The following is a 13289-nucleotide window of genomic DNA, read 5'->3' on the forward strand; positions in this document are numbered from 1 at the left end:
ACCAGAGGTCATTTAATGTGATATATCAATACAAAGAGAAAACAGAGATGACCTTATATTTTGTAATATTTATATTGATACGGAAACTCATCTTAAAAGGTCAACAAGTGTGTTACTAGATATACGATATATTTAATTGCTGTGGTAAAATTTAGAATTTTATTACAAAATTAAGGATTATTTCCCTCATGCATAGCTCTGATCCTTCGACGTATTTGGCTCCTATCGTTGGCACCTTTTGTCAGCTCTTTTCCAAGTCTTTTTTATTCAAATATTTAGGATTTCCAACGTTTTTGCTTGAGCATCACAGAAGAGACATAATTTGTCGAAATGCGCATCTGGTGCATCAAAATTGGTACCGTATATGGTTTACATTACATTACATTGACCCCTGAGTCGAGGCCTCTGCTGATGGACTTTAGTCCCCGAGGGTCTCAGACCTGCCTACCTTTCCGCTTTTGGCGTAATTCTTCCGCTTTTTACCAAGAAATTACGCTGTTACGCCATGAAATTTAATTTTACGTTTTTAAATATTTTTCATAGACAACTTAATGAATTGCTAACTTGGGAGTTAAGTAAAGGCTTTCCTAAATAAAAACGAGAAGATAATTAATACTAATTAATAGAGAGTTTCAGTTCTTCACGATATGTTTATTTAACATACAAAAAACATACGTAATATACTTTGTAGTTATGCCTTTTAAATGAGTGACATGCCGAAATTAAGAAAAACAACTTCTGAATAAAAGTTTATAAAAGTTCAGTCAGTTTAATTTTAAATTCAGTTTATTCTTACATTGCTTAGAACAACATAGAGAAAAGTAAATGTAAGGAAAACAAAAACCAAATAGCGCAATAATGTAGAATTTGTATCAACATGCAAATGAAACTTTGAATTATGTGATTTTCTATGAATTTTCCAAAAGTTCATTAGGCATGTAAGTTATATAAGTTTGATATAACTGCATTTAGGATACCATTTTTACAACACATGGACTTTTTGTCAATAATTGATTTGAAATGAAACGTTCATGCTTGCTTTGTTCAATGATGTACAATTACAGGTTCATTTAGACATTATAGTATCATTGCAAAACATCAAACTAGGGAAACATAAAGGATTACGCCTTTACCTCTGAAATTCCGCCAAAATGAGTATCGAAATTACATATATGAAGAGGAGACTTGCTACAAATTAACTGAAGCTCCAAGTAATATTTGTTCTTGCTAAAACGTTCCAATAAAATTGTTAAAAGTGCAGCAATCCATAACTCCCATTTACATCTACAATTAAACAATTTTGACACTTTCCCAACTTTCAAAAACTGTGATTGAATTAAAACTCTTTTTCACAAATGAATGCATCATTCCTATTGCAGTTATCATCATTCCAGAATCCATTTCGGCAAATTTCGACACAGTGTTCTCTTTTATTTGAGTTATTAGGCTGATTCTTGTACCAGTTTGAAAATGTTACATTGGTTAGGCGATTCCAAGTAAAAAATCCTTCGTTATCGATGTCCGTTGCCCCAATCCAATAATTGCAACATTTCCACCATTTGGAGCAGTCGACTACAAAATAAAAACAAATAAATGACCCCTCACCAGAATTTTTTTTCATCTATCAACCTAATTCCGACATCAGTACCACCAATAGACGCACCATATGGATATTTGAATTTCCTCTGATTTTCTGAAGATTTGCTGTGTTATAGATTTTACAATTTTTAAGTTAATATCTCAGATGACGATAAACTTATAATACCATGCATGGACATAAAGTTAGCTTATTTTAACCGTACACAATTGTCACGATTGTTGAGAAGTTTTAAATATTTTTCCCGTATGTAAATATGTCATTAACCCCGCTTGCCTCTATAACTATTATTCAACGAAAGAGTACAAACAGAAAATGAGGATTTCGCATATATTTGGAACAATTATGTTCTAATTGGTCTCTACATTAAAATGTTATAGACTTTTTATCAAGATTGGCCAAGTGTTTGGCTGAATCCAAGCAATCAAATTAACATTAGAATTTACATTTATTCAGTTTCTTATTTATGAATCTGTTATGGTGAAGGGTTTTCTGTTCTCGAGAAAAATATTAATCGAAAGTTATCCTAAGTATCTCTAAAAAAAAAAAAAAAACAAACAAACAAAAAAACTTCGTACTCTAATTCTCCGAGCAACAATAATGGTTTAATACAATTTGACTCCACAATATTGGGAATTATCCATATAAGTTTGTATCATTATGAAACGTTCTCGGGAAGAATTTTATGAATATGACATCCTTATTTTTACAACTTCTTAGCCATCAATCCGTGTTACATGTATGCACCATCGTTTATGGAAGCTTATGCGGTCACCTAGTTTGGTACGAGTCTGTCCAATGTAGTTTTCCCTGCATACAGTAAAAATCATGCAGTATATCAAATTTCTAAATTTACAAGGTATATTGGCATTAACGGTAAAGGTTTTACCACGTTTAAATGTAAATTTCTCTCCTGTTTTTAAATAAGGACAGATACCATATAGGGAATTCATACATTTGGTTACTATGCGTATATCTTCATTTGACGAAATATGGCTCTTGTAAGGGTTTTCCCCAGGTTTTGAGGTTGGCATCGGCTATAGATGATGCTATTCAGGTAAATTTATTCTTTCAGATTTTCGGATTTTTGTAGAATAGGGAAACTCTGTTTCACGGAGTTATATAAATTATGGTTCCCAGGATTACGAGTAACGACAAGAGGGATTTCTTTATTGTTTTCCTTGGCCCCTGGTCTAGTAGAATTCCGGAGATCTGTAGTTGGTATTGACTTGACCCTTTCAATAGCGGCATTTATTAAATCTTTTTGATATTTATGTCTAAGTAAAAAAGCTTTCAATTCATGTAGACAGCTATTCCTTCTGGTTACATCTATGACAATGGTACAAACACGTCTTGCTACGTTAAAAGGTATGTTACGTTATACATGTGAAGGATGGCAAGAATTGCTGGGAATCTGTTTTCTTGTAGTATAAATCTGTTTTGATCTATGGTGTAGGTCTTGCGAATAGCTGCGATACAACATGATTATGCACATCCTTGTTTAAAAGCAACATTGCAACGTCTATATACAATATAATTGGTCTAAGACCAAAATCTAGACCGGTTTACAAAAACGCATGCGAATCACTTTTTTAATTTATTTAGCTCGATAAAACAAGAGTGAGGTGTTGATAATTGGGGTTAAAAGGCTCATATTATTGTTTAAGTAGCTTAGAGGTATTCAACAAAAAGTTGCAGAGGTTCAAATTTATTTGAAAAGAGAAATATGATTTTTTTTTATTTGGTTAAGTATACAAAAAAGCATCTTACCGTCATTCCAAGAAGGAAGAAAAGCTTCCATGATCCATACATTTTCTGCATATGTATCTATCTCAACAAGGTGAGCTCCATATTGTTCACAGAGTTCCTATAATGATTGAAATGCATCAGTTCTTATATTTAATAAGTAAATTTGACATTGTTATAGGGTCATTTGTTTTGATATGTAGCATTATGCTATTATCAACTCCATATGATGTTCTGTAATTTTTTTTTATAAAAAAAGACTCACTCATAGGGTCAGTTTTCTACAGGTACAACATTTAAGAAATTGACCCCCGTTGAAAAATGACCCATTTACATTTAACATTTTGAAGACGGCAACCAATGCCATGAAATGGTTGGACAAACTTTTCACACAACGAACAAGTTCAACAGTTTGTGTTTCTTTCTTCCGGGAATGACATGTCCTATTATTCGAATAGCAAGCATTCTAGTTTTAATCTTTCTTTTTCATTTGTTTAACATTTGAATAGTTTACTGATTAAAAACGTTCATGCCCAACTAACAACTTAGTTATATAACAAATGGGATTTCATCAGAATAGACTTTTTCATCGCGAACTTCCTATATGTATTTGTGTAGAAATATTCCATTATCGCATGTATTTGGTGTTTTTCTTCCAGCTTATTCGAATTCAGTACGCTTGAGCGTGCTCTAAGTACGATCGACTTTTAAACAGAGACAGGACATTCACAAATAAGTTGATGTTACAGGGCTTTCAACGGTTAGTCTAAATTAACGTCAGCATTTCATTCAATACAATCATTACATTCAAGTCAAACCAATATGGATTTTTTTTCCACATGGTGTAGATTGAAGACGATTTAAGGTCAAGATCTAGTAAATGACTTTAGAATGTCTTTTTGGTGCTAGATCCATAATGACGTCATAATCAATTTCAACTTTCTTTTTCCCGTACTTTGCGACTCTAATAGACTTATGTAGAAGATAAAGTATTTTCATGGCGTTCAATTTGAAATCGTATAAAAAGTAATCCCGGTTTCTATATTCAATTTTACATTATTTCAAAGAAGAGGCTAAGAACATACAAATTACTGTTTTCTGAGAGACTGTAGGCAATCTGGATACATTTCATTTGTCTGATATGACAAAAACTCCCATATTCATGACTGACTTTCTTAATTTTTCATTGAAAATGACAGTTTAAAATATGAGTTTTCGTCTTGTTTACCTACAAATTATACCCCGATACACCTTATTTGACCAAACTATAGTTATAAAGCATCATAAAAGGAATTCAGTTCTCAAATTTGAAAAATCTGTAGGCTCCTTTCATTTACTAGATCTTGATCTTAAGGGCATTTTATCAGAAAAGACAGATCATTTTATTCGAAAAATTTAGTGAGAAAAGTTTATCATCGCTGTATCCTTAATTTACCTCAGGAGAGCATTTTGGCCCACATTAGAAATCATTATTACAGAAAGCACTTTCCATAATGTTTTATTTTTGAAATAAGAGTAGCGGCCCTTTTAAGAATTGACGTCAGATTTGTTATGTCTGCATCACAAATGATGGTAGCTTCGTGACGAAAGAGAAAAAAATGTTTAAAATCAAAAAGGAATGATTAAAAGTAAAAGGTGCCTAAAGATTTTTCAAGATTACTTTACGCATGAAGGTAAAATATAAGATTTATAATTTTGAAGAGTTCGATTGTGTGAAATTCGACGAAACTCGATAGGCGAGATGTTAGGATACTAAAATTAACAGAATGAAAATTCAATAATTTTGAACATCACTTCTTGTAGGCCCATATTAACAAGGAGGTTTCATGGGTAATATTCACCAATCATAGACACAACATGACCATTTGATTTACAGCGATTTTAATTAAGTAACAAATTAGAAATTCGAATTTTTAGAAAAAGTATATAAGATATTGGATGTATAAACATTTTACCTTTGCATTATTCCAGTTATTTATGGTTTTGTTGAAGAAGTAACAATGGTGATCAAAAGGAAACCAGCCATCAGGGCAAACTAAAAAAGGATCATACTCTAGACCTGTATGCATAGAACGAAAATGATTTTAAATGCCCATAACCTTCGAGTAAATCTTTAATTCTAGCCTTCCTATCACAAGCAGCAATTCTGATGAAAGACTACAGCCGCCTGTTACACTGACAGAAAATGTATTACACGATTGAAATAAGACTTACTATTAATTTTAAAAACAAAGAACTTTAAAAATCCTCTTTTACATTTTGAATGATGAGTCATGGTTAATAAATTCGATTAATCAACTCAAAATATAACATACCCAATCAGATTTCGTAAAGATCGTGTCCTTTATAAACATAATTTATATCTTGAAACAATACTATTACTTTCAGATTATTACACAAATTAATAATTTGAGGGATTTTTTAAATTACATGTATATGTCTCCATTTGAGAAACATTTAAATTATGAACTGTCAATTTATGTTAATACATGTATAGGCAGAAACTTACCGTCATTTTGAAACCAGAATTGCCATCCTACATCAGCAAGAGTCCTGTCTATTGACCTTTCATTCAGATAACATTTCAAGAGTTTACAAGAGAAGAACTCTTCGTTGTACAGTATTCCTACACATTCTGATTTCAGCGTTAGACAGTGCAAAGCACATTCATATTGACTGACGCTTTCGAAAAAGTTTATGTAATACCAAGAGTGCAATGGCAGAGTGTTGTCAAAAGAAAAGCTCCTCGTCAGCTGTTTTTCAAAAGAAAGGGAATGTGAAAATTTCCTGAAGAAACTTAGAAGAAAACATATAAAAATACAAAATTTCAGCATTCTCTTATACGAGATCTAGTAGCTGTTTTCCAATTTATTTTTTTAACAGTGTTGAAATCCACACATCCTTATTAATATTTCCAAAGTACCTCAAAAACTCAATAAAAATGCACGGTCCCTTGCAATAACATGAGAATGCCTAACATCCAGATATTGAATTCCCTTAATGATTTCTTATGGAAAAAATAAACGTTAGAGAGGCACTACTAAAAGATTAAATTTTATGCACACGTATACTCATAATAATCAATTCCAACGCACCATTATGTGGTACTTCATATTAGAAACTATTCAGATGAATATCATTGATTTTACTTTACAAGTACTTTTTACTGTGATATTAGGAACTGAATGACTGAATTTAAAATGCTGCTATATCACTTAAGGACAGACGATACAAACTTTGTATTCAAAAATGATGAAAATAATAACTGAAGTCGTATTAAAGTACGAGGGTTGTCTTAAAAAGTCGTAGACAATGTTTATAACTTTGTAAAATTTCAAGCAATACTAACTAAATTTTGCATGGCTAACATTTATTGAAAATCCCTTAAAATTGTGAATTTATAATAAATATTTTTCATAGTAATAATATAATGACGATTTATGAGAAGGCCGATATGGTCTGTCGGCGCACGAACAAAATCTGGGATAATTTACGTATGTTATTTTTACAATTCTATTTGCTTCTCTTATAATTTGTAAAATATCAAATACCAGTTAATATCAGTTAAATCAGATAAAATGCGTAGCGTGTCAAATTTGAAAGTAAATAGCTTTAGAGACAGAGGAATCAATGGTAACGTAATTTTCAAAGCGAACTCTGAATTGAGTTTACTGCAAATGACGTCGTCAAACCTTCCATGCGCACGGGGATTTGAAAATATTGTTTTGAATATGGTTTGTGACAGAAATGACATAACACACTAGAACACTAACAGAGAAGTAGGTTATAAATGGTATGAAATTTAAAGACAGTTTCACAATCAAAGCCTTGGGAAAAAGATAATGATTGACAAAATCAGACGGTGTTAAACATTATGGCCCACCTTCGACATTAAACTATGTGTATTTCTTGCTTCTTTAAATTTAAGGCAACCTCAAGGGACTGAAATTTGAATCTGATCAAGAGCAGGAAGGACATTGGTGAAAAATGCCCCTACATTTTAAGTGTGGTTTGCCAATATGTTTGGAAAATCAAGAAATCCCACAAGACGTGTTGCGCGCACTGGCCAGTATTTTCAAAAAGAATGCTCATGAAAGTTGTAAGAGACAAAAATTAGGCTTGTTGTCGCGCGCCGGCGTACACTTACTTGCTTTCTTTATTTTTAAATTATTTTCTTATTAAATGTGAAAATATTATCAAAACTTGAAATTCATATTCATTGAATGTTGCTTTCTAATATGGCAAGAAAAGAAAGTTTTGTTAGCAAAGAGAAACTAAATTTTTTTAAGGTGTCTACGACTTTTTGGGACAAACCTCGTAAAATGAATGTTAACCCTCACATGTTTCAATTTGTCAGTCACACAAATGTCCTTTAAATTAATAAAACATTATATTATTATTAAGATTTGCAAAGTTTTCTAAATAAATGCGGAAAAAAAATAAAATGAAGAAATATTTCCATAGGAAATGAATATCCCGCCCAGAGCTCATTAGTAATACAATATGAAAATTTGTATTATTGTATGAGGTTTGATAAAAATATCTTGAATAGTTTCTTAAAAACTGAGTTTTAAACACAATAAATAGTAAAGTCAAGGGTCATGGGGAAGGTGAAGATAAAAAGAATTTGGACACAGTTGATTAATTCTCACCAAATCATGCATCAGTGCATAAAAATAATAAAAATCATTACAAAAAATATCTTGAATAGTTATTTTGAAACTAAGCTAAATGCAAATTTAATAAATGTGAGATCAAGCTAAAAGAGAAGGGTAAAAGCCAAAAGGAGAATGTAAAGGTAAAAAAAATGTTGCAGGTCAATAACACTTACCAAAATGTTTGAGGTGTGATAAATATATCGTGATTTGTTTCTTTAGAACTGAGTTGAACACAAAATTGAGAAAAGTAAGTTCAAGGTCAAAGGAAATTAAAGGTCAAGGTTAGAAATGTTGAAGCAGTTGAATAGCTCTTATCAATATGTATAAGCATATGGAGTTTGATAAATATGTCTTTGAAACTGAGCTAAACGCAAAGTATGACGGAAGGACAGAGTGATGGAAGGACAGAAGTACGAAAAGACAGAAGGACAGAAGACGGATATGACAAACACTATATGTCCCGGTCATATTCATGGTGGGGCATAAAAATGTGAAAGTCATTCAAAAGATACATATATAGATTTCATCTTGAAAAAGAGAATAGAAAGGATAATTTTTACTTTCAAGCGCATTCAAATCTTGAATGGAAATTAGATAAAACACTACACGAATTGTCAATTGCAAAGAGACTTCAGCAATAAAATTCAATGAGGTTATACTCGAATAACTTGGCCAAGAATTAGAGTCATTCCTTATGATTTAATTTTAAAATTATTAAACGACTGTGGGTCTATAATTTCATTGATTTTTATTAGTTCAAATTAAGCCGCTCAATAACAACCGTAGCAACGGAAGTGAGGGGATCTAGAATATAACCAAAATTAAATTATACTGGTTTACACATCATATACATGTAAGTCAAAAAGAAAATGTTTGTTCAGGCAAGCTTTGCCTCATATTTGACATAAACATTTAAATGTTGTAAGAACTGTAAAATCTGGGTCAAACAGAAACGAATTTTGAATTCCAGCATCCCAGAGGCACACAGAAGTTAAAAGAATTTCCACGTCTCAAAATTTCTTCTTACTCATCTGTATACATTAAAATTGCAAAAAGGTTTTGCCTGCAAGAGAAACGATATACTTAGTTTTCTGTATCTTCCTGCTTTAGATTTCTTTGGTTCTATAGAATTTAGACGTATTGTATTTTGTTGGTCAATGAAGGTATCGGATTTTAAATTTTGCAATTTTAATAATCTTGTACTTAATAAACTTGTAACTTTAAAAAAGAAGGAAAATTTATAAGATATATATGGAATCTTACGGACTATCTTTATGTAATTTTGCATTCTTTCCATCAGCATCTTTGCATAATTTTTATTATACAAAGGTTGATATGTAATAGATTTACCATTAATGTCTTTACATCGACGGTTTAAAAGCTTGGCAAATATAATTATTGCACACTAAGGAAGATAGAAATCCGTTACGCCGAATAACTAATCATATGGTTTCGTACTTTAAACATTGCAGCCATTGATGTTCAAAGCTACTTAAGACAATCAATATTTATTTTATCTTTGTAAACACAATGATTGTAAACATGAATGAGAAAGAAAACAGTTGATTTGATCCCAGAATCACATTATCAGCTGGTGATCAGCAAATAAGAAATTAAATATGAATAAGATGCACTTTGACCTACTTGAAATCACTGCTGAATGCTGGAACTCGAAGAGATTTCTTTTGTTTGCGTACCATAGCCAACAAATGAGGGATATATACATTAAAGGCTTAGATTTTCCAAATTTGAATAGAATACAATTTCGGCATTCTAATCGTTGAATATAATCATAAAATAAAATCCTTTCTATATATCAATGCAATTTTCTCTTCTTTTTGGCCACTCTATGAATAGCACAATTGTTATTTGCAAGTTCTTGTTCCTTTTATGCAAACTATAAGCATTGCATCTTCAAACATTTTCAGGTAATACACTTTATTTGACCGCTACTGCTTAATGTTATTCTATGAAAAAAAATGACCATACGACAACGTTTTGAATAAAAGTTTTAAGAGTTTTTTTTTCCATACTCTATATATCGATACAAAAATTTAACATTTTAGCCAATCTATCAATAAGATTTAGCAAATACAGAATAAAATGAAATTTCGGAATGAAAGATTTATGCTATTTGATATTTTTTTTTTGCTTTACCATTAGCATGGAATTGATCAACGTGAGTCTCTTGGTTAATGATGTCTTGCTTCATATACCGCCCAAAGGAATTGAAGATCTATCCTAATCTTGAAATTTCATTGGTCGAGAAGAATACTGTATTAAGGCCCTTTCACAATTGGCGCACGAGCAGAAGCGACAAAATATTTGTGCGACCGAAAAATTTTGATTTGGATCGTAAAATGTTGCCGAAATAATCGCAAATGAAAAAAAGTATGCGTAGGAAATTCACACGATCTAAAGCGACCGTTGTGAAATGCAAACGCATTATTTCTTGCGATGTATCTTAATTGCGTCTATATGCGACTGTTGTACATTGAAAGAGTGTTGTAAGATAATGCGATAGGATCGCGCGAGTGATCAGGTGATCGAACGATTGAACGTGCCCCAATGCGACTGGACGTGCGGCGGTCGTGCGATCATGCGTTCCAGAGGGGGTATATATACCGCCCGTTTCCGACGCCCTTCAGTTGACATAGTTGAAAGGCCAGCAACAGCCCAGGTTCTAGTGCCTGTCTGCAACGTTCACTTTTCTGGATTCTTGGAGTAATGCGCTGAAGTAGCTCGTAGAACATGGCTGGCGGCATTCTCATGTAGACTATTAGTTCACAAAGTGCCCCTGGTATTCTCTCTCTATCTCCGTCATCAGTGTGTAATGCTGGCCAAATAACATGCGCCTCTCAATCCATGGCTTGACCCACCAACGTCTTCTTTGTCTTTCATATCTTATTTGACGACGAATAAGTAACGCCAGCACGCCCATATGATTTTGCTGGAGTTCTTTGAGTTATGCTTGGAGATTCAGCAAACCCAGCAGAGGGCGAGGAGGTATTGGTGCAGCAGCATCCATGGTCAATTGTGGTCTAAACAGAGATGCTTGTACAGGGTATATATACTAGTGGCAAAGCAAAGCAAATTGAACCTGATAAATTGTGCAATGATAGTATATTATGCTGCCTAACAACATTATTGTTAATGTGCCCCCTCCACGTGACCTACCCCCACATATCAAAACAATATGCCCCCTCCGCGTGCCATACTGCTTTTACGTGCTTTTACCTGGTCGCTGCTGCATGCAGTACATGAATATCTTAATTATCTTTTTTTTACATCTTATGTCACGGAGTAAGCATTTGTGTTCATTTCACTTTGTAATGCATTGATCAGTGCAACTGATATCGAATATCTTTGATAACCAATTGTTCGTGTCGTGGCGGAGGCACACAGATGTCATTTTTGTCGCACCCGTCTACCGTAATGAAAATGAAAGAGACGTCTGTTCAGGTAAACTCCGTAAAGCGAAATACATTGAACTCTGAACAAAGCTGAGGCTTATATGGCGGTTGAAAAATGAAAGTCTTGAGAAGACTAATACGGCGGACAAAGATAACTTTCTTCCTTTTACGAATGGTGTTCAGCTTTAAAGGTCATCATCATGAAGCTGTTACCTGGCCAAAAATCTTAAAGGTCTACATTAAATTACATTAAACTTTCTTGAAATTGAAAGTTCTCTTCTTTTTTTATAGACAGAGTTTGACACATCTGTTTCATGTTTGGATGTTTTACTGACTATAGACAATTAGGACTAACTAACAACTAAATTGTATGACAGATATGATGACTTCATTTTATTGAGGTTATTAATGTAGTAATATTCCGCTTTCATCTGCATATGGTGTTTAGGTCTCCTAAATTATTCTACTGTAAATCACTTTTTATTCGCGAGAATTTTGTATGTAAATTATGCTCCTGTGTATCGAATCAACTGGGAAACACAAACTCCATATGCAGGTGATAATGGAATAGGGGATGTTAATTGATGATATAGAAAAGTTTAAGTCATCTCATCAGTCATAAAGTTTTGTTGTTAATTTGGTATTAATGTCTTTCTCTAGTAAAATATCCAATTTATAACAAACATGTCAGACTCTACGGTGTCTTTAACTTCGACTTCAAAGGATATTGAACGAACGTAGGAATGAAAAGGAATAAATTGTTAATTGATAAGGTGTCATCGATAGACAGTGTAGTGTATCTAAATGTCGAATTATAGGCCACAGCAAGAGTTTTCTTTTCATTCTGAAGTTTTCGAATAAATTCTGCTTCATATGCATACACAAATAGGTGTGCTAATACTAGGGTGCAACTAGGCGCATGGGAATTCCAACAGATTGTTTGAAGACTTCATCTCCAAAAACTACATAGATATTGACAATCAGAAACTCAAGCATCTTTTTGATATTAGCTTCCGAGTACTTGCGTGTACAATCAGAATGTTTTTCAACAAATTAAATTTGCAGATTACTAATTACAAGATATGTAAATTTATGAATTCCATTTTTTTTTTGAAAAAGCAGTTGTCTACGATGTCAAAAAGCCTGAATTTAATTTATAGTGGGGGTTATTCGTATACACTGTTGAAAGGTCATACGTTTTGAAGCTTTTGATTTTGGCAAAATTTTGTAATTTCAAATTTTCAAAAAGATTCTTTTAGTACCGTATATACTCGAATTTAAGTCGGATTTTTGGGAGTTGAATTTTGGTCCAAAACTCTATCTCCGACTTATAGGCGAGTCATAAAAAAATATTTTGAACGGAAATATTATTATTTTATAAACCTGTCCGACGATTATCGTTGAATAAAGTCTAGATATATTAAATCACTTTTGTATTCTAAGATTATGCATGAAGTACAAGTATTTACATATTTCAATAATTTAATTTTTTATCTTAAGTGTGCGTTACTTATTTTTTTTTAATGATTTAAGATTAAATATTGGCGTCATTTCTTAAAAAAATTACTTAAACCAGGTTAAAACATCATTAAAACATTGACTTGAAATTGTCAGCCGGTTCTTGCAAAAGTTGTATATGCGGGTCAATTGCAAATCCCTCCAAAATAACCTCAAATATTACAACCGACTTAGAGGCGGACCGACTTATAGGCGAGTATATCCGGTAATCTCAGTATCTATCATCTTCACAATGTCAAGGTTTTGTAATATCGTTCCTTTTCACATACCCTTGACAAAATTCACTATTTAAAAGTTGGGCTTGTGATTACACAGGACATAAGATTGATTATAAACCAACCAATGAGAATACTAGTA

At 32.5% G+C, this 13289-nt stretch overlaps 1 long non-coding RNA gene across 1 annotated transcript; it reads right to left on the reverse strand.

Annotated features, from left to right (window-relative positions):
* Window positions 1–999: 999 nt before the first annotated feature.
* Window positions 1000–5386, reverse strand: LOC133184942 (uncharacterized). The gene is made up of 3 exons (XR_009720874.1): window positions 5299–5386; window positions 3368–3464; window positions 1000–1572 (listed from the first exon to the last, which is right to left on the reverse strand). It is a non-coding gene; the product is annotated as an uncharacterized LOC133184942 (long non-coding RNA).
* Between the last annotated feature and the right edge of the window lie 7903 nt (window positions 5387–13289).

The sequence above is a fragment of the Saccostrea echinata genome, unplaced genomic scaffold (assembly GCF_033153115.1).
Source record: "Saccostrea echinata isolate AGI-Se365-2 ecotype Australia unplaced genomic scaffold, CSIRO_AGI_Sech_v1 ptg000011l, whole genome shotgun sequence".
Lineage (NCBI taxonomy): Eukaryota > Metazoa > Mollusca > Bivalvia > Ostreida > Ostreidae > Saccostrea > Saccostrea echinata.